Raw genomic sequence first — 27,404 nt, 5'->3', positions numbered from 1 at the left:
TATTTCTGCAAGGCAGAGGGTCCGCCCGCCCTTCCTGCGGAGACACTCACTTTTTAATTTTAATTTTAATTTTTATTTTTATTTGACTTTGAGTTCTGGGATACATGTACAGAACGTGCAGGCTCGTTACATAGGTATACATGTGCCATGGTGGTTTGCTGCACCTATCAACCCGTCATCTAGGTTTTAAACCCCGCATGCATTAGGTATTTGTCCTAATGCTCCCCCACCCCTTGCCCCCCACCCACCCATAGGACCCGGTGTGTGATGTTCCCCTCCCTGTGTCCATGTGTTTTCATTGTTCAACTCCCACCTCTGGACACTCGCTTTTTCACCCTCCTGACAGCTTTGCTGCTTAGATCTGGACACAGAGTGCAGCGGGAAACTGTTTCAGCTCTCACACATACCTATCAAGCATTTATTGAGCTGCTGTGAACACAGACACTCCTGCTCTCTCCAGGAACCGCTCCCGTCTCAGGGCGCCTTGGGTCCGTGGCGCCACCTGCTGTTCCCGCGGCGCCAGCGCAGCCTGCGAGGGCGTCCCAGCTCTTTCCACCGGAGCGCGAGGGAGACTCCGGGGCCACCCGCGGCACGCAGAGCTTCTGGCAGCCAGCGGCAAGGCCGAACTGGGATGCAAACCAAATGCACGTGGGTGATTGTCAGAAAAAGCCTCCCACAAATGGGAGGGATTTCGGAGGGAACCGAAAGAAAGTTGGTAAGCACCCACAGCCCCGAGCTTGGCTTTTTTTTTTTTCTAACAAAAAAGCTTGGAAGGGCACTTTCAGGCAACCAGGGGCGACTGGGTCTGCTGCTACCCGCGCTGCTTCCTCGAATGTGGAGAGAGCAGCTGGGGAGGTGGGGGAGTGCATCAGAAGCTCAGTAAAATGCAACGGGGACTTTGCACCCTCTTTTTGCTGCTTCAAGTGGACAGAAGGTGATCAGATGTCAGAGTGGGGAGGGCGACTTCCTCCATCTCTACCCCCGCCCTCAGATCACATGAGGGAAATTGCTCCCTAAAGCTCTCTTTCTTAACACTGTCTGGCGATGACTTCAGAACTTCTCAGCATCTAGAACGACAACCTTAGCACATCAGTCTGCCTGGGCCTGCCACCTCCCGAGGCCCAGAAGTGACACCCAAGGACGCAGGGCATCTCCACCTAGCTGTTCTCAGCTTTGATGTGCCCGAATTAAAGGGGTAGGGTGGGCCGAGAGCGGTGGCTCACGCCTGTAATCCCAGCACTTTGGGAGGCCTAGGAGGGCGGATCATGAAGTCAGGAGTTCGAGACCAGCCTGGCCAACATGGTGAAACCCTGTCTCTACTAAAAATACAAAAGTTAGCTGGGCATGGTGGTGTGCGCCTGTAGTCCCAGCTACCTGGGAGGCTGAGGCAGGAGAATTGCTTGAACCCAGGAGGCGGATGTTGTGGTGAGCGGAGTTCCGCCACTGCACTCCAGCCTGGGTGATAGAAGGAGAATCGACCTCAAAAAAAAAAAAAGGGGGGGGGGGCAGGTGTTAAAATACGGTGGCTCAGGTTCCATCCACCTCTATTAGATTCTGGCTCAGTGGGTTTGGGGTGGGACTCTTGGCATGGATATTTTTAACAGGAACCCCAGGTGTTCCTGGTGCTCCACAGGTTGAGAACTCCTGCCCTGGCTTCCAAGGCACGCGCTTTGTCCAACATTCTTCCAAGTGCAGTACAAAATAAAGAGTCACTGTGAACTCGCAGCGCTCTTGGGCTAGATTATGTGCTCCTTGCTTTACAAGAATTCTCATTTAATGCTCCCGGGAATGCATTTGATGGACATCATTTTCATGTGCATTTTGAAGAACGGGGAAGCCTGGGTAACATGGCGAAACCCTGTCTCTACCAAAAATACAAAAACTAGCCAGACATGAGGCATGCATGTAGTCCCAGTTACTCAGGAGGCCGAGGTGGGAAGATCGCTGGAGTGGGGGAGGTCAAGGCTGCAGTGACCCGAGATTGAGCCACTGCACTCTCCAGCCTGGGCGACAGAGCAAGACCCTGTCTTGAAAAAAAAAAAAAAAAAAAAGGAAAGGGGAGACAAAGGCTTAGAGAACTTACTTGACTTTTCCAATGCCAGTAAATGGCAGGGACAGGATTTGAATTCAGTTCAGTCTGATTTCAAGGCACATATTCCCCTTTTTTTCTCTTTCCCAGTATAACAAGTCTCTTTACTCAACTGAAATAGACATCAATGACGTATTTGGGCATAATGATATTTTTTCTTCTTTTTTTTCTAATTTGACTTTAAGTTCTGGGATACATGTGCAGAACGTGAAGGTTTGTTACACAGGTATACATGTGCCATGGTGGTTTACTGCACCTATCAACCTGTCATCTAGGTTTTAAGCCCCACGTGCATTAAGTATTTGTCCCAATACTCTCCCTTCTCTTACCCCCCACCCCCTGACAGGCCCCAGTGTGTGATGTTCCCCTCCCTGTGTCCATGTGTTCTCATTGTTCATCTCCCACTTATGAGTGAGAACATGCAGTGTTTGGTTTTCTGTTCCTGTGTTAGTTTGCTGAGAGTGATGGTTTCCAACTATATCCATGTCCCTACAAAGGACATGATCTCACTCTTTTTTATGGCTGCATAGTATTACATGGTGTATATATACCACGTTTTCTTTATCCAGTCTATCATTGATGGGTATTTGGGTTGGTTCCAAGTTTTTGCTATTGTAAATAATGCTGCAATAAACATACGTGTGCATGTGTCTCTTTGACAGAATGATTTATAATCCTTTGGGTATATACCCGGTAATGGGATTGCTGGGTCAAATGGTATTTCTGGTTCTAGATCCTTGAGGAATCGCCACACTGTCTTCCACAATGGTTGAGCTAATTTACACTCTCACCAACAGTGTAAAAGCGTTCCTATTTCTCCACATCCTCTCCGGCATCTGTTGTTTCCTGACTTTTTAATGATCCACCATTCTAACTGGCGTGAGATGGTATCTCATTGTGGTTTTGATTTGCATTTCTGTAAATGACCAGTGATGATGAGCTTTTTTTCATAGATCTGTTGGCCACATAAATGTCTTCTTTTGAGAAGTGTCTGTTCATATCCTTCGTCCAATTTTTAATGGGGTTGTTTTTTTCTTGTAAATTTAAGTTCCTTGTAGATTATGGATATTAGACCTTTGTCAGGTGGATAGATTGAAAAAATTTTCTCCCATGCTATAGGTTGCCTGTTCATTCTGATGATAGTTTCTTTTGCTGTGCAGAAGCTCTTTAGTTTAATTAGCTCCCATTTGTCAATTTTGGCTTTTGTTGCAATTCCTTTTAGTGTTTTAGTCATGAAGTCTTTGTCCATGCCTATGTCCTGAATGGTATTGCCTAGGTTTTCTTCTAGGGTTTTTATGGTTTTAGGTTTTACATTTAAGTCTTTAATCCGTCTTGAGTTAATTTTTGTATAAGGTGTAAGGAAGGGGTCCAGTTTCAGTTTTCTGCATATGGCTAGCCAGCTTTCCCAGCACCATTTATTAAATAGGGAATCCTTTCCCCATTGCTTGTTTTTGTTAGGTTTGTCAAAGATTAGATGGTTGTAGATGCGTGGTGTTATTTCTGAGGCCTGTGTTCTGTTCCATTGGTCTATGTATCTGTTTTGGTATCAGTAGCCTTGTAGTATAGTTTGAAGTCAGGTAGGATGAGGGCATAATGATTTTTAAATTGATTTCTTAAATAGGCAACACAGGGCTGGGCATGGTGGCTCATGCCTGTAATCCTAGCACTTTGGGAGGTGGAGGCGGGTGGATCACAAGGTCAGGAGATCGAGACCATCCTGGCCAATGTGGTGAAACCCTGTCTCGACTAAAAATACAAAAAAAATTAGCTTGGTGTGGTGGCCGGGTGCCTATAATCCCAGCTACTCAGTAGGCTGAGGCACAAGAATTGCTTGAACACGGGAGGTGGAGGTTGCAGTGAGCTGAAATTGCGCCACTGCACTCCGGCCTGGTGACAGAGTGAGACACCATCTCAAAAAAAAAATTACATAAGTATTAAAATACTTTCATAACAATGTGAATACACTTAACGTTACCAAACTGTACAGTCGAAAGTTGTAAAGATTATATATTTTATGTTTTTTTTTTATACCACAGTTTTTAAAAAGGCATTCAGTGGAAGGGCGCCCACAGATGGGAGGGATTTTGGAGGGAACCGAAAGAAAGTTGGTAAGCACCCACAGCCCCAAGCCTGACCTTTTTTTTCTCTCTAACATGAAAGTTTGCAAGGGCACTCGCCATGTGCCCTGCTTATTCAATTAATCACTTAATTGGTCATGCTGTCATCTTTTTCTGCATAATAACTCCCTGAAGTAGGTGCCATTATTATTCCCTATTTTGAGATGAAGAAAATAAGGCACAGAGAGGCTGAGCAACTCGTCAGGGTCACACAGCTCCTGACTGGCAGATTGTGAGTCTGGGAGGTTTGGTTCCAGGCGTTGCCCTCCTTTCCACTCTCTGCTGCCTCTGTGGCCTTTTCTCTTTGTCTTGGAGTCAGGGAGGGAAAGCTGGGCCATGTTTACTTTAATTCAACATAAAACAATAACAAGGCCACCAGGGGCAACTAGGTCTGCTCCTACCTGCACTGCTCTCTCTGTCTCTGTCCCCCATCTTCCTAGTGGACTCCCCTAGGGGTAACCACTGCTGTTTGTTTTTTATGGATCTTTCCACTTTTTTTTTGTATGTGTGTTGGGGTTTCAATCTGTTGCCCAGGCTGGCGTGCAGTGGAACGATCAAGGGTCACTTCAGCCTCAAACTCCTGGGCTGAAGTGATTCTCCTGCCTCAGACTCCTTAGTTGCTAGGACTATCTTTCCACATTTTATTTTATTTATTTTTGTTTTTATTTTTGAGATGGAGTCTCAGTCTGTCACCCAGGCTGGAGTGAAGTAGCGTGATCTCCGCTCACTACAACCTCCACCTCCTGGGTTCACACAATTCTCCTGCCTCAGCCTCCCTAGTAGCTAGGATTACAGATGTACGCCACCATGCCCAGCTAATTTTTATATTTTTAGTACAGATGGGCTTTTGACATGTTGGCCAAACTGATCTTGAACTCCTGACCTCAGGTGATGATCTGCCTGCCTCAGCTTCCCAAAGTGCTGGGATTACAGGTGTGAGCCACCATGCCCAGCTGTAGCTTGTTATTTTCATAGGACGAAATCTTTCTATATGAGAACATTGAGAGCCCCCACATTCTATTGTTTTTATCTGCTCAAGCAGCTTATTTTACAATTTCTTTCACTAGTTCCCTAATGATGGGCATTTATTTTATTAATTTTTAGAGATGAGGTCTCCCTATGTTGCCCAGGCTGGAGTGCAGTGGCTATTCACAGGTGCAATCATAGTGCACTATAGCCTTGAACTCCTTGGCTCAAGGGATCCTGCTACCCCAGCATCCAGAGTAGCTGAGACTACCCGGCTTCCTGATGGGCAGTTTGTTTCCAGTCTCTTGAAGACACATTGTTAACTATGACCCAGATGAGCAGGCTCAAATTATCCAGGGTTTAAACTGCAACTACAGAGTAAAGAGTGTCTAGACTCACCCTTGAAAACAGCCAGGCCCCACATTTGAGACCAGCCACCTTCTCTCAGTAAATGCGAGGCTGTTTCTCCTCCGACCTTGGAATGGATCACTGTTGAGGCACCATGTGAAGTCGCAGGTGTGCATTTAGAGGCCTGATGGTACAAATCATGTCTTTACACACTGCAGTCATTCGCATTGTAGTCAGCTCCTGCTGCAAGAGGCTTTTGGAACAAAGGGCCTAGTGGATTCACAGCCTCCATCTCATGTCCTCTGTGGTCTCGTTGTGTCCATAATGAGTGGACTCACTCAAGGTGTTAAACTTTTTTGGGGGAGTGTAGGAGCAGATGAACATACAGATGAGCTTTGACAGTTCCTGTGGGGTGCTGGTGGCTGCCTTATGCTGAGCTGCGTGGTGGTGATCGCTCCCCATGGGTGCTCCGATGGGCCTTCTGCGATCACTTTCTCCACCCTCCCTCATCAGACTGTGAGCTCCCTAAAGCCCAACGTGGAGATCATGGGTCCTTGCAGTTCTCACAGCGTTGGACATGAGCCCTCGGTGCAGACAATGACTGGGCACTCGCCATGTGCCCTGCTTATTCAGTTAATCACTTAATTGATCATGCTGCCATCTTTTTCTGCATAATACCTCCTCGAAGTAGGTGCCATTATTATTCCCTATTTTGAGATGAAGAAAATAAGGCACAGAGAGGCTGAGCAACTCATCAAGGTCACACAGCTCCTGACTGGACAGACTGTGAGTCCAGTAGGTTTGGCTCCAGGCGCTGCCCTCCTTTCCACTCTCTGCTGCCTCTGTGACCTTTTCTCTTTGTCTTGGGAAGTCAGGGAGGGAAAGCTGGGCCATGTTTACTTTAATTCAACATAAAACAATGACATTTGATTTAGCAGAAGTGTATTGTGTTTGAGTTCCGGCTCTGCTAATAATTAGCTGTTACAACCTTGGGACAGTTACTTAATGTTTTTGTTTATCATCCATAAAACGAGAACGATGACACTGATTTCACAGGGCTGTTGTGCAGCTGGGTGAACCGGCATGCATAAGGAACTCGGCTCACTGCAGCCTTGACTTCCAAGAGGTCGCCAGTTCCATTTGCCACAAATGGGCCAGGTCCTCAGAGTATGGGGCCCCGAACCGCAGCACAGACCTCACCCAAGAGCTTGTTAGAAATGCACAGTGCTGGCTGGGCGCGGTGGCTCACCCCTGTAATGGGAGGCCGAGGCGGGCGGACCTCCTGAGCTCAGGAGTTCGGGACCACCCTGGGCAACATGGTGAAACCCCGTTTCTACTGACATACAAAAAATTAGCTGGGCGTGGTGATACGCGCCTGTAGTCCCAGCTACTCGGGAGGCTGAAGCACGAGAATCGCTTGAGCCCCTGGAGGTGGAGGTTGCGGTAAGCTGAGATTGCACCACTGCACTCCAGCTTGGGCTACAGTGAAGACTTCGTCTCAAAGAACAAAAACAAACAAACAAAAAAGAAATGCACAGTGCCAGGCCCCATCCCACAGCCCCAAGCCTGACCTTTTTTTCTCTCTAACATAAAAGTTTGCAAGGGCACTCGCCATGTGCCCTGCTTATTCAATTGATCACTTAATGGATCATGCTGTCATCTTTTTCTGCATAATAACTCCCTGAAGTAGGTGCCATTATTATTATTATTATTATTTTTGAGACGGAGTCTCGCTCTGTCGCCCAGGCTGGAGTGCAGCGCAGTCTCGGCTCAGTGCAAGCTCCGCCTCCCGGGTTCACGCCATTCTCCTGCCTCAGCCTCTCCGAGTAGCTGGGACTACAGGCGCCCGCCACCACGCCCGGCTAATTTTTTGTATTTTTTAGTAGAGACGGGGTTTCACCGTGATCTCGATCTCCTGACCTCGTGATCCGCCCGCCTCTGCCCCCCAAAGTGCTGGGATTACAAGCGTGAGCCACCGCGCCCGGCCATTAGGTGCCATTATTATTCCCTATTTTGAGATGAAGAAAATAAGGCACAGAGAGGCTGAGAATCAGAATCTGCATTTTCATAAGGTGCCCAGGTGAGGCGTAAGCGTGCTACAGCCCTAGAAGCCCTTCTCTACAGCAGTGGATTCAATCACCTTCCACTAGGACCTCCTGCCCAGTTGTGCCCGTGGTGTGGGGTTGGGGCTGGGCAGCCCAATTTTACCAGCTGCTTCAGCCTATTCTGAGGTGTGGGAATCCAGCTACAAGAAAGAGCAGAGATAAAAGAAGGAAGCAGCTTCATCATTTTTGATGTGACAAGGAGGTCACGTTTTTGGCTGGAGTTCTCGGACTGTGTCATCTTTTTCTGGGTTCTCCTTCCGTCCTGACTCAACTTGGCATTTTGAGAAATGAAGCTTTAGCGACTCAGGAAGGGTGGCCAGAGACAACAGTGCCACCTTGTGGCAGCAGTCTGGCATTACAATCCTGGAAGATGGCTGTTTAAATGGAAAGAACTGTGATAATAGGGCAGTCATAGAGAAATCTCAGCGAGCCTTTATTATATGCCAGACGCCATGCCAAGTCTTCTTCACGCATTTGTTTATTTAAAATTCACAAAAGTAAGAAGTAGGTACTATTATTATCCCAGTGTTACAGGCCTGGAGGAATGGAGCTTGAGAGAGAGGGAGCTATGCTCTCTGGGTAGTGAGGGCTGGAGCTGGGGCCAGCTTGGGCAGTCGGGCTTTAAAGTCCATGATTCCAACCCTTTTTTTCTTTTTTTTTGAGACTAGGTCTCACTCTGTCGCCCAGGCTGGAGTGCAGTGGTGCAATCTCGGCTCACTGCAACCTCTGCCTCCCAGGTTCAAGCGATTCTCTTGCCTCAGCCTACCAAGTACCTGGGATTACAGGCACGTGCCACCATTCCCCGCTAATTTTTGTATTTTTAGTAGAGATGGGGGATTCACCATGTTGGCCAGGCTGGTCTCGAACTCCTGACCTCAAGTGATCAACCTGCCTCGGCCTCCCAAATTGTTGAGATTACAGGTGTGAGCCACCACGCCTGGCCTGATTCTAACCTTTGGATATATTTCCTTTGTAACAAAAGAAGGACCCCTTTCTGGTGGGGATCTCCAGATTTTAGACTCTTTAGACCTGTGCTATTTTATTGACTGGAGCCAAGCAGTGAAGCCCTGGGTGGGGAGCCGGGGACCTGGGCTCTGGTGTTAGCTCCCCTCTCTCCTACCCAGGGAGTCCTGGGCAGTCATTCAGGTTCTTTTTCTTAGTTTGTAGGTGGAGGATAATAATATTTCACCTGTTTGCCTTATAGCATCTTTGCAAGAATCTATGGAAAACACACAATTGGAATTAAAATTGTGTAGCAGTGGGAAAGACAAGGTAGTGTCTGATATTCTTAGCAAATAAAAGGGTAAAAAGATGTGATTTTCCCTGATACCTCAAACCAACTGCACTTGAATTAACATAGAAACAGAAAACCAAATACCCCGTGTTCTCACTTATAAGTGGGAGCAAAATATTGGGTACATAGGACACAAAGATGGAAACAATAGACACTGGGGACTCCTAGAGGGTAGAGGGAGGGAGCTGTAGGGGTTGGAAAACTACTTATTGGGTCCTATGCTTGTGACAGAATCAATCGTACCTTAAACTTTGGCATCATGCGATATACCCGTGTAACAAACCTGCATGTATATCCTCTGCATCTAAAACAAAAGCTGAAATTAAAAAAGAAAAGAAGAGACATGGCTGGGCAAGGTGGGTCATGCCCATAATCCCAGTACTTTGGGAGGCCAGGGCTGGTGGATCACCTGAGGTCAGGAGTTTGGGACCAGCCTGGCCAACATGGTGAAACCCCATCTCTACTAAAGATGCAAAAAATTAGCTGGGCATGGTGGTGGGCGCCTGTAATCTCAGCTACTCAGGAGGCTGAGGCAGGAGAATCACTGGAACCTGGGAGGTGGAGGTTGTAATGATCTGAGATCGTGCCACTGCACTCCAGCTTGAGGAACAAGAGTGAGACTCCGTCTCAAAAAAAAAAAAAAAAGAGACATGATTGTGCTAGGTTAACAATAAACCCTAAACTCTCAGCAGTTCAAAAGAACAGAGTGTCTTTCTCCCCCCATGCTGTGTGTCCACTGCAGGTCCACCAGGGGCTCTGCTTGTCTTAGTCACTCGGGGCCTCGGGTGACAGAGACTCCATCTCAACACGTGCTTCTGTGACCTGGTAGGCAGTAAAAAGAGGATGGAGACCACAGACTGACCTGTCTGCTTCTGCCTAAAAGTGACACATGTGATTTTCACTCATACTTCATGGGCCAAAGCAGATCGCATGGCCGTGCACGAGCTCAAGTGGGTGGAGAGGTGCAGCCCCACCATGTGCCCAGAAAGAGAGCTGAGCATTTGAGACCTTTCTTCTTTTCTGCTTTCCCCCTTCCCTTCTTCCTGCTTTCCTTCCCTTCTTATTTACTAAGTGCTTACTATTTAGATGATGTATCCTCACTGGGATTATCATTTGTTATTTAAAAAATTTAAATAATAAATTTAATTTGTTTGTTATTTATTATTTACTTTTTTTTTTTTGAGATGAGGTCTTGCTCTGTCACCCAAGCTGGAGTGCAGTGGCACGATCTCAGCTCACTGCAACCTCCGCCTCCCAGGTCCAAGCGATTCTCCAGCCTCAGCCTCCTGAGTAGCTGGGGTTACAGGCATGTGCCACTGTGCCAAGGTAATTTTTGTATTTTCAGTAGAGATGGGTTTTTTTTTTTTTTTTTTGAGACAGAGTCTCGCTCTGTCGCCCAGGCTGGAGTGCAGTGGCGCGATCCCACTCACTGCAAGCTCCACCTCCCGGGCTCACGCCATCCTCCTGCCTCAGCCTCCCGAGTAGCTGGGACTACAGGCGCCCGCCACCACGCCCGGCTAATTTTTTTTTGTATTTTTTGGTAGAGACGGGGTTTCACCGTGTTAGCCAGGATGGCCTCGATCTCCTGACCTCGTGATCCACCCGCCTCGGCCTCCCAAAGTGCTGGGATTACAGGCGTGAGCCACCGCGCCCGGCCGAGATGGAGTTTTGCCATGCTGGCCAAGCTGGTCTCAAACTCCTGAGCTCAGGTGATCCACCCACACTGGCCTCCCAAAGTCCTGGGATTACGGATGTGAGCCGCCGTGCCTGGCCTGTTTTTATTTTCTAAAGATGGGGTCTTGCTCTGTTGCCCAATCTAGAGTGTAGTGGCTATTCACAGATATTAGCATAGCTCACTGCATAGTTCACTGCAGAACTTGGGTTTACTGATGCACACCACTGCGCCCAGCCTCACTGGGATTATAAAATAAGACAAAACTCCAGTCCTCAAGGCTCACATAATCTCACGGCCAAGTCAGAAAAGCCGACCGAGATCAGCACAAGCTGATATGTGAACACAGATATGAGGCAGCTCCCCCAGCCTGGTGTGAAGCTAAGGAAGGCTTCCTGGAGGATGTCCCCAAGGAAGGCGGGAACAAGCCTGGTGAGAGGCAGGGGAACCTGAATAGCAGGGCTCATGCCTGTAATCTTAGCCACCAAGAAGGCGGAGGCAGGAGGATATCTGGAATCCAGGTGTTGAAGACCAGCCCAGGCAACATAGCAAGACCCTTAAAAAAAAAAAAGACGCAGGGAGATCATTTTCAGCAGAAAGAGCAGAAGATGAAAATGTCTGCAGGAGAGCTCTGTGGCCAGCAGTAAGATGTTCTGCAGGCCTGAGGAATGTTGGGGGTGGTGGTGTGAGGATGAGCAGGCATAGCAGGAAGTGGGGCCAGACCACTTAAGGCTTGAGGACCATTGGAGAGTGGATTTCCTGAGAAGGCCATGGGGGCCACAGAGAGGCTGGTTAAATTTATTTTATTTTTTCCAATTTAGCCTTGACTTGACACTCATAAATTTGTTTTTTCTGAGACAGGGTCTCACTATGTTGCCCAGGCTGAACTCCTGGGCTCAAGCCATCCTCCTGCCTCAGTCTCCTGGGGTACTACAGGTGTGAGTCACCATGCCCGCCTGCCATAGAAAGGTTTTAAGCAGGACATTAACACAGTGAGGTCCTCTCTCTGTAGGGTGGGTTGGAGGGGAAAGGATTGAGAACAGAGAGACAGCACTTTGAGAGGCTGAGGCAGGTGGATCACTTGAGGTCAGGAGTTCAAGAACAGCCTGGTCAACATGGTGAGATCCCGTCTCTACTAAAAATACAAAAATTAGCTGGGCTTGGTGGTGTGTGCCTATAATCCCAGCTATTCAGGAGGCTGAGGCAGGAGAATCACTTGAACCTGGGAGGCGGAGGTTGCAGTGAGCCTAGATGGCACCACTGCATTCCAGCCTGGGCAACAAGAGTGAAACTCCATCTCAAGAAAAAAAAAAAAGAAAAAAAGAAAGGAAAGATAGGATGCTGATATGCTGATGCCATAGCTAGAGGGAGATGACAGAGCCTCAAACGCAGGCAATGTTTCGGGACACAGAGAGAATAAAATTGATCAGAGAGGTGATATGCAGAGGCAGCCTATAGGACTTGGTTTTTATGGAAAGTGGGAGTAACACTGAACCTTAAAAATGTCTGGGTTTCCACTTTGGGAGGCCAAGGCGGGCGGATCACAAGGTCAGGAGATCGAGACCACGGTGAAACCCTGTCTCTACTAAAAATACAAAAAATTAGCCGGGCGTGGTGGCGGGCGCCTGTAGTCCCAGCTACTCGGAGAGGCTGAGGCAGGAGAATGGCGTGAACCCGGGAGGCGGAGGTTGCAGTGAGCCGAGATCGCGCCACTGCACTCCAGCCTGGGTGACAGAGCGAGACTCCGTCTCAAAAAAAGAAAAAAAAAAAAAAAGGTCTGGGTTTCAAATGGCATGGAACGGCTGAGGTGTATTATTCATTCAGGATACTTATTAATGTCTATCATGGGTTCTTTCTGGGTGCTTGGAATACACAAGTGTTAAAAAAGACCAAAAAAAAAAAAAAGAAGATATTTCCCTGCCCTCATGAGGTTGATATTCCAGTGGGGGACAGGCAATAAATACCAAATCTAAATACGTACATTATACAGTATATTAAAAAGTAGACCACATTAGGGGAAACGCAGGGAAAGGATGGTCGGGAGAGTTGGGAAGGGAGGGGTGTCAATATTTTAAGTAGGGCAGTTAGAAAAGATCTCATTAAGGATGGGCTGAGTGGCTCACACCTGTAATTCCAGCACTTTGGGAGGTCAAGGAAGGAGGATTGCTTGAGCCCAGGAGTTCAAAACCAGCCTAGGCAACATAGTGAGATATCATCTCTACAAATAAAAAAATTAGCCGGGTGTGGTGGTGCACATCTGTGGTCCTAGATTTTCGGGAGGCTGAGGAGGGAGGATCATTTGAGCCCAGGAGTTTGAGGCTGCAGTGAGCTATGATTGCGCCACTGCACTCCAGCCTGGGCAACAGAGTTCAGAAAAAAAGAACAAAAAGAAAGGACCTCATTGAGAGGTGACATTTGACAAGAGTCTTGAAGGAGGCAGGAGTAATGGAGAGGGTGCGTTCTCTGCTCCAGAGGCTAGACTGAGGGAGGAGGCTGGCGGTGTGCACACCAGTTCCCAGGAGAGATGTTTCCCTTAGGTGGCCTTCCATGACATCCACCACACACTTACACTTCCATCTCATTTTCCAGGACTCACATACACGACCATCTCTGTCTCCAGGGAAGACTGGGCCATGCAGGGAGGGGAGATGGATGCCAAGCCAGGCGTCTGCTGCCTCAGAAGGTGACAGTTGAGCTGGGTGTTGGTGAATGAATGCACAGGCTTATTTCAGTGAGTAGAGATGATGAGGGGCATTCCAGGCAGAGGAAATGGAACGTAAAGGCAGAAAGCAGTGGAAAAGAATGTTTGGGAAAACACACGCTGGATGGAGTGACTGGAAGAGTGTGTGTGTGTGTGTCTATGTGTGTGTATGTGTGCCTGTGTGTGTATGTGTGTGTGTGGGTAAGGGTGAAGCAGACACAGAGGTCACAGACTCAGATTCTCTCAGAGTTGAGGCAGGAAGTGAATGAAGCCAACAGAGGTTAAGCAACAGGGAACAGTGGAGTCTGTGGCATCTTGGTGTGCTCAGCTCCCATCTGAAGTGGGTAGCTGTGATTTTGCTTCAAGTCGTATAAGAATATAGGACCAAGGGGGCTGGAAGTCTCTAATTTCTTTTGAGCAGCCAGGAATCTAGATTTTTATATAAAATCCTCCAGTTTTAACTAATTAAACATTTTAAGCATGCTAAGTGAACATGTCGGTAGCTTGGACATGGCCCACAGACAGCTGGTTTGTGTGGGGTAATATAGAACATAAGGGGGTGGACCCACAGTTCATTGCTGGAATCAAGCTAAATAAAAGGGCAAATATCTCAAAGGGCAACAGGGGCAAGTTGAAAAGAAGGAGGCTAGTTAGCCAGTTAAGACTGATCACTTTGTCTCAGGGTTTCGTTCTAAGCTTTGTTGTTTTAGAAGTTATGCCAGGTGCAGTGGCTCAGGCCGGGGGTAGTGGCTCACACCTGTAATCCCAGCACTTTGGAAGGCTGAGGCAAGCCTATCACTTGAGGTCAGCAGTTCAAGACCAGCCTGGCCAACATGGTGAAACCCTGTCTCTACTATAAATACAAAAATTAGCCAAGTTTAGTGGCACGTGCCTGTAGTCCCAGCTACTCGGGAAGCAGAGGTTAGAGAATCGCCTGAACCCAGGAGGCAGAGGTTGCAGTGAGCTGAGATCGCACCATTGAATGCCAGCCTGGGTGACAGAATGAGACTCTGTCTCAAAACAAACAAACAAACAAACAAAACAGAAATTCTGCCTTTCTTTTCTCAATACTGACATGAGCAGACTCAATAGGACAGGCTCACACTAACTATCAGTCAGGATGGGCTAGGCTCTGCTCCAGTAACAAATAATCTCCAAACCTCAGCGGCTTCACACAACAAAGCTGTATTTCTTGCTTATTCTATATGTCTAGCACAGGTCAGCAGAGGGACTCATTTCATCGTTGTGCCCTGGGATCCAGGCTGATAGAGTCTCCATTTCAACCATTACAGAGGAAGGAAAAGAACTATAGCAAATCCCTCACTGTCTCTTCAAGCTTCTCCCTGGAAGAGACCCATGTTATTCCACTCCCTTTTCATTGACAAAAGCAGGTCACATGGAAAGCAAGTCACATGGACTCAACTAATTTCAAAGGAATGGAAATGCAATCCTAGCAGTTTCTTGGGAGGAGAGAAGAACTGGAATATTTGGGGTTAGCCCTAATTACGACGTTGCCAGTCATGCTTTCAGGAGGTGGGTGGAGAAACCATGAGACACATAACAGATCCAGCTCAGACTCCTGTGCTCCTTGATGGGCACATTTCCTCCTGGTCAGCAGACCTTTCTGGGAGGCGCAGCCAGGTGGACCATCCTCATGGCCGGTGGCATCGCTTGAGCCTCCAGCTGTACTCTAAGGTAAATGCCTAGGTAAGTTCCCTACACCCTCTGCTCCCTGACCCTGGACAGTGTCCAAGATCACACAGACTCCTGTGTTTCTGCCCCATCTTCCTGAGTTGCCCTACACACATTCCCTTTGGGCAAAGACTGTTCTGTCAGTTGTCTATGTCTTTCTTTAAAAAAAAATTGAGGGCCGGGCGCGGTGGCTCACGCTTGTAATCCCAGCACTTTGGGAGGCCGAGGCGGGCGGATCACGAGGTCAGGAGATCGAGACCACGGTGAAACCCCGTCTCTACTAAAAATACAAAAAATTAGCGGGGCCTGGTGGCGGCGCCTGTAGTCCCAGTTACTCGGAGAGGCTGAGGGAGGAGAATGGCGTGAACCCGGGAGGCGGAGCTTGTAGTGAGCCGAGATGACGCCACTGCACTCCAGCCTGGGCTACAGAGCGAGACTCTGTCTCAAAAGAAAAAAAAAAAATAAAAAAAAATAAAAAATAAAAAATAAAAAAAAAATTGAGAAAGGGTCTTGCTCTGTCACCCAGGCTTGAGTGCAGTGGCGCAAACATGGCTCACTGCAGCCTGGACCCTCCTGGGATTAAATGGGCCTCCTGCCTCAACCTCCCAAGAAGCTGGGACTACACAGGTGCACAGCACCATGCCCAGCTAATTTTTTGATTTTTTTTTTTTTTTTGTAAAGACAGGGTCTCACCTTGTTGCCCAGGCTAGTCTGGAACTCCTGGGCTCAAGCAATCCTCCCAAAGTGCTGGGATTATAGGCATAAGCCACCGTGCCCAGCCTGTTTATATCTTTCTAGAACCATTCATAACCAGACAACACTATGGTTGTTTTGATTGGATTTGGGATGTTCTAGAGACTCGTCAATTTTTTATATATAAGCACTTTTTTTTTGTTTGTTTGTTTGTTTTTTTGAGACAGAGTCTCTCTCTGTCGCCCAGGCTGGAGTGCAGTGGCGCCATCTCGGCCCACTGCAAGCTCCGCCTCCCGGGTTCATGCCATTCTCCTGCCTCAGCCTCTCGAGTAGCTGGGACTACAGGCACCCGCCACCATGCACAGCTAATGTTTTGTATTTTTAGTCGAGACAGGGTTTCACCATGTTAGCCAGGATGGTCTCGATCTCCTGACCTCGTAATCCACCTGCCTCGGCCTCCCAAAGTGCTGGGATTACAGCCGTGAGCCACCGTGCCCAGGCCATAAGCACTTCTTGGTTATGAGTAATATCCTCTTTTTTCTTTTTCTTTACTTTACTTTTTTTTTTTTTTTTAATCCAGTGACTTGTAAATCAGAATGAGTAATGTCTTCAGGTGTTTAAACCTGATTCTTGCTTTTTGCCTTTTTTCCCCCTCATTTTACTTTCAAACTTTGACTTTTCCTTTGTAATCCCCTGCAGCCTGATTCTTCCAACCATGGCCCTCATATTGAATTCACCATCCTCTCTCATCCTGCATTTAAGCCCTGTGACGGGCTAGCTTGCATCTTCCCAAAATCTGTATGTGGAAGTCCTAACCCCAGTACCTCAAAATGGGACTGTGTTTGGACACGGGGCCTTTAAGGAGGTGATTAAGGCAAACGAGGTCATAGGGGTGAGCCCTAATGCGATGTGACTGCTGTTCCCATAAGAAGAGATTAGGACGCCGACAAGCACAGAGGAAAGGCCACATGAGGACGCGGGGAGAAGGCGGCATCTATAAGCCAAGGAGAGAGGCCTCAGAAGAAACCGGTCCTGCTGATTTTGGCCTTCCAGCCCCCAGAACTGGAGGAAAATAAATTTCTGTTGCTTAAGTCACCCAGTCTGTAGTAATTTGTTGTGGCTGTCCCAGCAAACCAATATAAGCCTTCCTCCCTTCCAAAAAACGACCTTAATCCAGATTAAGTATATACAGCGAAGGCTCCTATTGAAAAAATGGGATCTAGGTGGACAAGTGTTACTGCAATGCTGAGGCATGGGAGGAGCATACGCCTTCCCAGTGATCGCCTTGGAGTGCAGTGATGAGTTCTAATGGTGTTTTGCAAAGTGTGGTATGTACGCTGGTGGTATAGAAAATGAGGTTAACAGTTACACGGATGAGCATGATGTATACAGTAGGCCCTCTCTATATTTGTGAGTTCCACATCTGTGCCTTCAACCAACCAGGAATTGCATTGTACAGATCTTATTTAAATTAATTAATTAATTAATTTTTGAGACAGGATCTTGCTCTGTCACCCAGGCTGGAGTGCAGTAGCATGATTTTGGCTCACTGCAACCTCCACCTCTTGGACTCAGGTAGATCCTCTCACCTCAGCTTCCTGAGTAGCTGGGACTACAGGTGGGAGTCAACACACCTGGCTAATTTTTTGTAACTTCTTCTGGTAGAGATGGGTTTTCACCATGTTGCCCAGGCTGGTCCGTCTCGAACTCTTGGACTCAAGCAATCTGCCCTCCTTGGCCTCCCAAAGTGCTAGGATTACAGGTGTGAGCCACCATGCCCAGCCTGTACAGATTTTATATCTTGTCATTACTGTAAAAAATACAGTATAATAGTTATTTATATAGCATTTACATTATATTAGGTATTATGAGTAATCTAGAGATGATTTAAAATATATAGAAGGATGTGCATAGGTCATGTGCAAATACTACACCATTTTATACAGGGACTTGTGCATCTGCAGATTTTAGTGTCTGCAGGGGGTCAGGAGTGCCCTGGAGCCAATACCCTCTGAGGAATGACTATGTATATTTTAAATTAGAAAAAATATATTATTAACATATCAAACCCATTCTTTTCATGGTTATTTTTTTTTAATGAAGAGCTAAGTTAAAAAACAGGTAACTGATTTAAAGTTGATTGAAAAATTAGTTGGGTGGGCCAGGCGTGGTGGCTCATGCCTGTAATCCTAGCACTTTGGGAGGCCGAGGCAGGCAGATCACCTGGGGTCAGGAGTTCGAGACCAGCCTGGCCAACATGGTGAAACCCCGTCTTTGCTAAAAATACAAAAAAATTAGCCAAGCATGGTGGCATGTACCTGTAATCCCAGCTACCTGAGAGGCTGAGGCAGGATAATCACTGGAACCTGGGAGACAGAGGCTGCAGTGGGCTGAGATTGTACCACTGCGCTCCAGCCTGGGTGACAGAGCGAGACTCCATCTCAAAAAAAAAAAAAATTAGTTGGGTGATAAGTGAATATAGCAAAATATTCTTACAAATGATGAAGGTATATTCAAATGACTGACATCTGGGAAATGCTGAGCTAGGGCCTGATTGTGTTTCTGGGAGGATGAGTGTGTGCTGGCAGGGGCCCTTCCACGTGTGCCCTCTTAACCTGCCACATGCCTGGTTATGGGTCTGAATGAACATTAATTTCTTTTTTTTCTTTCTTTTTTTTTATTAATTTTTTTTGCACACAAAAACAATAAACATTTTCTAAAAATACATACAAACAAAAAGATGCGTATCAAACATATTAGGAAGGTTGCACATGGGAAGACGGGGAATAGAAATGGGGAGTGGGAATTAAAATAAATGAGAGAGGGACTTTATATGGATCAGTGATAATAACTCAATCCTCTATTTGACGAAGAAGGAGAAGGAAGAGGAAGAAAAAGAAAGTGGGATAAAGGATCAGAAAGGGAGGAAAATAGAAAAAATTAGAGTATGACTCCAGGGTAGACCTGTTTTGTTGTCACTGAGTTGGTTGGTTGGTTTGTCTGTTGTATTTTTCATATGTTTCGCCATGTTGGCCAGACTGGTCTCGAACTCCTAGCCCGAAGTGATCAACCCGCCTCGGCCCCCCAGAGTGCCGGGACCACAGGCGTAAGCCACCACGTCCAGCCCCCACATTGCTTCTGGCCTCCGTGGTAGACCTCCCAGCTGGGGCAGTCGGGCAGAGGCGCTCCCCACATCCCAGACGGGGCAGCCGGGCAGAGGCGCTCCTCACTTCCCAGACGGGGCGGCCGGGCAGAGACGCTCCTCACTTCCGAGACTGGGCGGCCAGGCAGAGGCGCTCCTCACTTCTTCCCAGATGGGGCGGCCGGGCAGAGGTGCTCCTCATTTCTTCCCAGACAGGGCGGCCGGGCAGAGGCGCTCCTCACTTCCCAGACAGGGCGACCGGGTAGACGCGTTGCTCATTTCTTCCGGGACGGGGCGGCCGGGCAGAGACGCTCCTCACTTCTTCCCAGACGGGGCGGCCGGGCAGAGGCACTCCTCACTTCCCAGACGATGGGTGGCCGGGCAGAGGCGCTCCTCACTTCCCAGACGATGGGTGGCCGGGCAGAGGCGCTCCTCACTTCCCAGACGATGGGTGGCCGGGCAGAGGCGCTCCTCACTTCCCAGACGATGGGTGGCCGGGCAGAGGCGCTCCTCACTTCCCAGACGATGGGTGGCCGGGCAGAGGTGCTCCTCACTTCTTCCCAGACGGGGTGACCGGGCAGAGGCGCTCCTCACTTCTTCCCAGACGGGGCGGCTGGGCAGAGTCGCTCCTCACCTCCGAGACGGGGCGGCCGGGCAGAGGCGCTCCTCACTTCTACCCAGACAGGGCGGCCAGGCAGAGGCGCTCCTCACCTCCCAGACGATAGGTGGCCGGGCAGAGGCGCTCCTCACTTCCCAGACGGGGCGGCGGCCGGGCAGGGGCTGCAATCCCAGCACCCTGGTAGGCCAAGGCAGGCGGCTGAGAGGCGGAGGCTGCCGCGAGCCAAGACCACGCCACCGCACTCCAGCCCGGGCCACACCGAGCACCGAATGAGCGAGACTCCGTCTGCAGTCCCAGCGCCTCGGGAGGCCGAGGCGGGCAGAGCACTCGGGGTCAGGAGCTGGCGAGCAGCGTGGCCAACATGGCGAAACTGCGCCTGCTGCCAATGGAGAAAAAGCAGGCTGGCGAGCGCCGGCAGTCCCAGGCCTTCCGCGGTGCGGGGCAGCAGCGAGCCGAGTAGATTACATGCAGCCTGGGCCACAGAGGGAGAAAGAAAAGGGAAGGAAGGAAGGAAGGAAGGAAGGAAGGAAGGAAGGAGAACATTAATTTCAAAATGATTTGATACAGTGTGATTGTACCTGCTCCAAACTTCTAATTCCAATATAGATTGAACTGCACAGTCATTCATATTACAGAGGGAAAGAGGAAACAGGGCCAGGGGAAAAGGACATGGACTGTAAGAATGAGAATTACTATTTAATAAGGCAGCTCTTTGTGCAGGCACACACATGCAGAGAGAGAAAGCTGTCCTGGTAAGATCATTGGGAAATTAGAGGAGAGAAAATGCAGGAGAATGGGGCCAGATGCCAAGCCCTTAGGATCCCTTGGCCCTTAACAATCAGCAAAGGGCTTAGATACTTGTCCTCTTGATAACTCTGAACTACATCTTGTAATTACCAACTTCAGTCAAGAAACACTAAACAGTTTATCCTTCAGAAGCTCCCTTCAAAATCCTCTTTGGCCTGGCTCCTGCCCTCATCATGCCATTAAACTGCCCTCTCAAAAGCCACCAGGGCTCTCGGTGATTGTCTCAAGTTTGCAGAAAAGGAGACCAGGGATAGCCAAAGAGAAGCTATATCCTTAACTACGGCTGCTCAGCTGGTTGGGGGTAAAGCTGAGGGGCTCTTGTTTCCTTAGTCTAGGGATTGTTGCTACATAGAATTTATTATTATTACTATTATTATTTTAATCAAAAAATGACACATTGTGTAGATTTTTGGTATACATTATGAAACTTTGATATATGTATACTTTGTGGAATAATTAAATCAAACTAATTAATGCATCCATCACCCCACACACTTATTTTTATGAGAACATTTAAAATTTACTCTTTTAGCAATTTTCAAGTATAGAATACATTATTATTTACTATAGTCACCATGCTGCACAATAGATCTCCAGAATTTATTCCTCCTGTCTAAATGAAATTTTAGGTCCTTTAACCAACATCTCTTCATTGTTTCCTCCTCATCTCCAGCCCCTTATAACCACCAATCTAGTCTCTGCTTCTAAGAGTTCAATTTTTTTTTTATTCCACATCCTAAGTGAGATAATGCAGTATTTGCCTTTCTGTGCCTGGCTTATTTCACCTAGCATAATGTTCTCTAGGTTCATCTACATTGTCACAAATGACAAGATAGCCTTCTTTTATAAGGATGTATAGTATTCCATTGCATATATATGCCACATTTTCTTTATCCATTCATTCACTGATGGATGCTTACATAGATTTTATATTTTGGCTATTGTAATAATGCTGCAATGAACAAAGAAGTGCAGATATCTCTTTGATATACTGATTTCATTTTCTTTGGATTTATAACTAATAGCGGGATTGCTGGATCATATAGTTGTTCTATTTTTAATTTTTCTAGGAGCCTCCATACTGTTTTCCACTGTACTAGTTTACATTTCCACCAACAGTGTGCAGGGGTTCTCATATCTCCACATCCTCACCTATACTTGTTACCTTTTATCTTTTTGATAACAGCCACTCTGACAGGAGATGAAACATGGCTTTACCAGTACAATCCTGAAGACAAATCACAATCAAAGCAATGGCTACTAAGAGGTGGAAGTGGCCCAGTCAAAACAAAAGCAGCCTGGTCAAGAACAAAGGTCATGGCAACAGTTTTTTGGATGCTTGACACATTTTCCTTCTTGTCTTTCTAGGGGCAAAGAATGATAACATATGCTTATTATGAGAGTGCTTTGAGGAAGTTAGCTAGCAGAAAGATGCTTGACAAAGCCTCACCAGAGAGTCCTTCACCATGACGATGCCCCTGCTCATTCCTCTCATCCAACAAGGGCAGTTTTGTGACAGTTTCAGTTGGAAATCATCAGGCATCCACCTTACAGTCCTGATTTGGCTCCTTTTGATTTTTTTGTTTCCCAATCTTAAAAATATATCTTTAAAGAGCACACATTGTTTTCAGTTAATAATGTAAAAAAGACTGCATTGACATGGTTCAATTCCTAGGACTCTTAGTTCTTTAGGGATGGACTAAAATTTAGCTGGTATCATTGCATACAAAAGTGTCTTGAACTTGATAGAGCTGATGTTGAGAAATTACAGTTTAATTTTTAAGATTTACATTATTTTACATTTTAATTGACAAATAATAATAGTACATATTCATGGAGTATGTAGTGATGTTTCCATACATGTAATATATAGTGATCAGATCAGGGTAGTTAGCATACCCATCACTCAAATATATATCATTCCTTTGTGTTGGGAATGTTCAATATCTTCCTTCTAGCTATTTGGGAAAAAAAATCTCTCTCTCTCTCTAACTATAGTCATTCTACAGTGGTATAGAACACTGGAATCTATTCCTGCTGTCCAGCTGGAATTTTGTGTCCTCTAACAGATCTCTCCCTATCCTCCCTTTCTTCTACGCTTCTCAGACTCTAGTATCCTCTGTTCTACTTTTTACTTTTATGAGATCAACATTTTTGTTTTTTAGCTTCCACATATGAGTGAGAACATGTGGTGTTTAATTAACTTTCTGTTCCTGGCTTATTTCACTTAACGTAAAATCCTCCAGTTCCATCTATTTGCTGCAAATGACAGTATTTCATTCATTTTTATAGCTGAATAGCATTTCACTGTGTATATTATATGTACTGCATTACCTTTATCCATTCATCTGTTGTTGGACACCTATGTTGATTCCATATCTTGGCTGTTATGAATGGTGTTGTAATAAACATGAGGGTGTAAATGTCTGTACGATATAATGATTTCCTTTTCTTTGGATAAATTCCCAGTAGTGGGATTGCTGGATTATATAATAGCTCTAATTGCAGTTTTTTTGAGGAGCCTCCATACTGTTTTCCATAATGACTGTAGTAGTTTACATTCCCACCAGCAGTGTATGAATTCTCTTTTCTCTACATTCATACCAGCATTTGTTATTTTTTGTCTTTATGATAATAGCCATCCTAACTGGGGTGAGATGATACCTCATTGTGGCTTAGATTGGGATTTCCCTGATGGTTAGTGATGTTGAGCATTTCTAAGTATATTTGTTGGCCATTTGTACATTTTTCTTTGAGAGACATCTATGCAGATCATTTGTCCATTTTTTTTGTTATTTTGCTTTTGAGATGTTTGAGTTCCTTGTATATTCTGGATATTAATATGCTGTCAGATGAGTAGTTTGCTAACATTTTCTCCTATTCTGTTGTCTTTTCACTCTGTTGATTGTTTCCTTTGCTATGCAGAAACTTTTTTTGTTTAATGTAATCTCATTTGTATATTTTGCTTTTGTTGCCTGTGCTTTGAGTCTTATCTGTAAAATATTTTCTTAGACCAATGTCCTAAAGCATTTCCCCTATGTCTTTTTTTTTCTAGTAGTTTTATCATTTTGGGTCTTACATTTAGGTCTTTGAACCATTTTAAGTTTTTTTTTTATATGGTGAGAAGTGGGGATCTAGTTTCATTTTTCTGCATATGGATATCCAGTTTTCCCAGCAGCATTTATTGAAGAGACTGTCCTTTTCCCAATGGGTATTTTAGACAGCTTTGTCAAAAATCAGCTGGCTGTAGATACATGGATTAATTTCTGAGTTCTCTATTCTGTTGCAATGGTCTATGTGTCTGTTTTTATGCCAGTACCGTGCTGTTTTGGTTGCTACAGCCTTGTACTATATTTTGAGGTCTGATAATATATCTCCAGCCTTGTTCTTTTTGTTCAGGATTGTTTTGGCTATTTTGTGTCTTTTGTGGTTCTATGCATTTTCAGATTAAAAAAAATTTCTGTGAAGAATGTTATTGGTATTTTGATAGGGATTGCATTAAATCTGTAGATTGCTTTGGATAGTGTTGTCATTTTAACAATAATAATTTTTCAATCCATGAACATGGGATATTTTTTCATTTGTTTGTATCCTCTTCAATTTCATCAGTGTTTTGTGATTTTCCTTGTAAAGGTCTTTTACCTGTTGGTTAAATTGATTCCTAGGTATTCTAAATTTTTTGTAGCTGTTATAAATGAGATTGCCTTCTTTATTTCTTTTTCAGCTATTCTGTTGTTTATGTATATAAATGCTGCTGATTTTTAAATATTAATTTTATATCTGCAACTTTACTGAATTTGTTTATCAGTTCTGGACTTTAGTGGTAGGGTCTAGGTTTTTCATATATAAGATCATGTTATATGCAAACAGGGACAATTTGATATCCTTTTTTCCAGTTTGGATGTCCTTTTTTTCTTTCTCTTGCCTAATTGTTCTGGGTGGGACTTTCAGTGCCAAGTTGAATAAGAATAGTGGGAGCGAGCATCCTTGTCTTTTTCCAGTTCTTAGAAGGAAAGCTTTCAGCCTTTTACCATTCAGTACTGGAATTGTCATAATGAACTTTATTATTTGTGGTACTTTCCTTCTATAACTAATTTATTATGAATTTATTATTATAAAGAGATATTGGCTGGGTGTGGCGGCTCACGCCTGTAATCCCAGCACTTTGGGAGGCTGAGGTGGGTGGATCACGAGGTCAGGAATTCGAGACCAGCCTGGCCAACATGATGAAATCCCGTCTCTACTAAAAATACAAAAATTAGCCAGGCATGGTGGCATGCACCTGTAACCCCAGCTACTCAGGAGGCCGAGGCAGGAGAATTTTTTGAACCCAGGAGGAGGAGGTTGCAGTGAGCCAAGATTGCATCATTGCACTCCAGCCTGGGTGACAGAGCAAGACTCCATCTGCAAAAATAAATAAATAAATAAATAAATAAATAAAAACAAACAAACAAAAAACAAATTAAAGAGATACTGAATTTTGTCATGAGCTTTTTCTGCATATATTGAGATGATTATATGGCTTTGCCTTTCATTCTATTGGTGTGCTGTACGATGTTTATTGATTTGCATATGTTGAACCATGCTTGCTTTCCTAGGATAAATCCAAGTTGGTCATGGTGTATTATCTTTTGGATGTATTGTTGGATTTGGTTTGATAGTATTTTGTTGAGGATTTTTGTGTTTATATTTATCAGGGATGTTGGTCTGTAGTTTTGTTGTTGTTGTTGTTGTTATGTCCTTTTCTAGTTTTGGTATCAGAGTTATATTGTCCTTGTAGAATGAGTTAAGAAAAATTCTTCTACAATTTTTTGGACTAGTTTAAAAATATTTGCTATTAATTCTTTTTTAAAGACTTGGCAGAACTCAGTAGTGAAATCACTACTTTTTATTCCTGATTCAATATCAATACTTGCTATTGGTCTGTTCAGGCTTTCTGTTTCTTCTTGGTTCAATCTTGGTAGGTCATATGTGTCCAGGAATTCATCCAATTCCTCTTGGTTTTTGAATTTATTAGTGTACCATTCATAGTAGTCTCTTGATACTTTGTATTTCTGTGGTATATGTTGTGATGTCTCCCTTTTCATTTCTAATTTTATTTATTTGAGTGTTCTCTCTTTTTTTCTTAGTCTCCTAATGGTTTGTTGCTTTTATCTTTTCAAAAAAACAGTTTTTTGTTTAATTGATCTTTTATATTTTTTTAGTCTCAATTTTGTTTATTTCCTCTCTTATCTTTATTATTTTCTTTCTTCTAATTTTGGTTTGGTTTGTTCTTGCTTTTTTAGCTCCTTGACGTACATGATTAGACTGTTTTTGTTCTTGTTTCTTTGTTTGTTTTCGAGACAAGGTCTTGCTCTGTTGCCCTATGTTGCCCAGGATAGTCTCAAGCTCCTGGGCTCAAGCAATCCTTTCACTCAGCCTCCCAAAGAGCTTGGGTTATAGGCATGAGCCACTGCAGCTGGGCATTAAGTTATTTGAAATTTTTTCAGTTTTTTGATGTAGGCATTTATTGCTATAAACTTGCCTTATAATACTGCTTTTGATGTATTACGAAATTATGGCCGGGAGCGGTGGCTCACGCTTGTAATCCCAGCACTTTGGGAGGCCAAGGCGGGCGGATCACGAGGTCAGGAGATCGAGACCACGGTGAAACCCCATCTCTACTAAAAATACAAAAAATTAGCCAGGCGTGGTGGTGGGCGCCTGTAGTCCCAGCTACTCGGAGAGGCTGAGGCAGGAGAATGGTGTGAACCCAGGAGGCGGAGCTTGCAGTGAGCCAAGATTGTGCCACTGCACTCCAGCCTGGGCGACAGAGCGAGACTCTGTCTCAAAAAAAAAAAAAGAAAAAAAAAAGAAATTATGAATCCCACAGATTTTTTTGTTGTGTTTCTATTTTTGCTTCAGGGAATTTTAAAATTTCATTCTTAATTTATTTTTTCACCCATTGGTCATTCAGAACCATGTTATTTAATATTCATGTATATCTATAGTTTCAAATGTTCCTTTTATTATTGATGTCTAGTTTTATTCCATTGTGGTCAGGTAAAATACTTGATATAATTTTGATTTTTTTTTTTTTGAGACAGAGTCTTGCTTTGTCACCCAGGCTAGAGTGCAGTGGCATGATCTTGGCTCAGCGCAACCTCTCCCTCCTGGGTTCAAGCGATTATCCTACCTCAGCCTCCTGAGCGGCTGGGACTGCCAGCACATGCCAAAACGCCTGGGCTAATTTTTTGTATTTTTAGCAGAGACGGGGTTTCACCATGTTAGCCAGGATGGTCTTGATCTCCTGATCTCATGATCTGCCTGCCTTTGCCTCTGAGAGTGCTGGGATTACAGGCATGAGCCACTGTGCCTGGTCTTGATATTTAAAAAAAAAAAAAAATTGAGACTGCTTTGTGTCCTAATATATGGTTAATCCCAGAGAATGTTCCATATGCTGATAAAAAGAATGTTTATCTATAGCTGTTGGGAGAAATGTTCTTTAAATGTCTGTTATGTCCATTTGGTCTATTGTACAGTTTAAATGTTATGTTTCCTTGTTGTTTTTCTGTGTAGATGATCTGTCTAGTGCTGAGAAAGGGGTGCTAAAGTCTCCAACTATTATTGTATTGGAATTTATCTCCCCCTTTAGATCTAATAATATTTGCTTTGTATGTGTAGGTGCTCTGCTGTTGGGTGCAGATATATCTACAATTTTTATATTCTGTAGCTGAATTGATCCCTTTATTATTATAGAATGTCTTTCCTTGTCTTTTTAAATAGCTTTTAATTTGAAGTCTGTTTTGTCTGATGTAAGCACAGCTACTTCTGCTCACTTTGGTTTCCATTTGCACAGAATATCTTTTTCCATCCCTTCATTTTTGGTCTCTGTGTGTGTCTTTATGAGTTGAGTTTCTTGTAGGCAGCATATATTTAGGTCTCATTTTAAAATCTACTCAACCAGTCTGTATCTTATAAATGGAGAATTTTATTTGTTTATATTTAGGGTTACTATTGATAGGTGAAGAGTTACTCCTATAATTTTATTGATTGTTTTTTGATAATCTTGTATATCCTTTGTTCCTTACTTCCTCTCTTATTGTTTATATTTTTGGTTGGGTAATTTTCTGTAATGATAAAGTTTGATTCTTTTTTCTTTTTCTTTTCTGTATTAGGT

The 27,404-nt window shown here is 45.0% G+C and overlaps 1 long non-coding RNA gene across 1 annotated transcript in view; it reads left to right on the top strand.

Annotated features, from left to right (window-relative positions):
- The first annotated feature begins 442 nt into the window (after positions 1-442).
- LOC134731721 (uncharacterized) overlaps positions 443-27,404 on the top strand; it is a 53,808-nt gene continuing 26,846 nt past the window's right edge. Inside the window, exon 1 of the long non-coding RNA XR_010114223.1 lies at positions 443-715. This is a non-coding gene — a long non-coding RNA (uncharacterized lncRNA). The remainder of the gene's footprint in view (positions 716-27,404) is intronic.

This window comes from Symphalangus syndactylus, chromosome 11 (genome assembly GCF_028878055.3).
Source record: "Symphalangus syndactylus isolate Jambi chromosome 11, NHGRI_mSymSyn1-v2.1_pri, whole genome shotgun sequence".
Taxonomy (NCBI): Eukaryota; Metazoa; Chordata; class Mammalia; order Primates; family Hylobatidae; genus Symphalangus; species Symphalangus syndactylus.
Note: the sequence above shows the minus strand (reverse complement) of the source record. Positions and strands in the feature narration are given on the sequence as shown.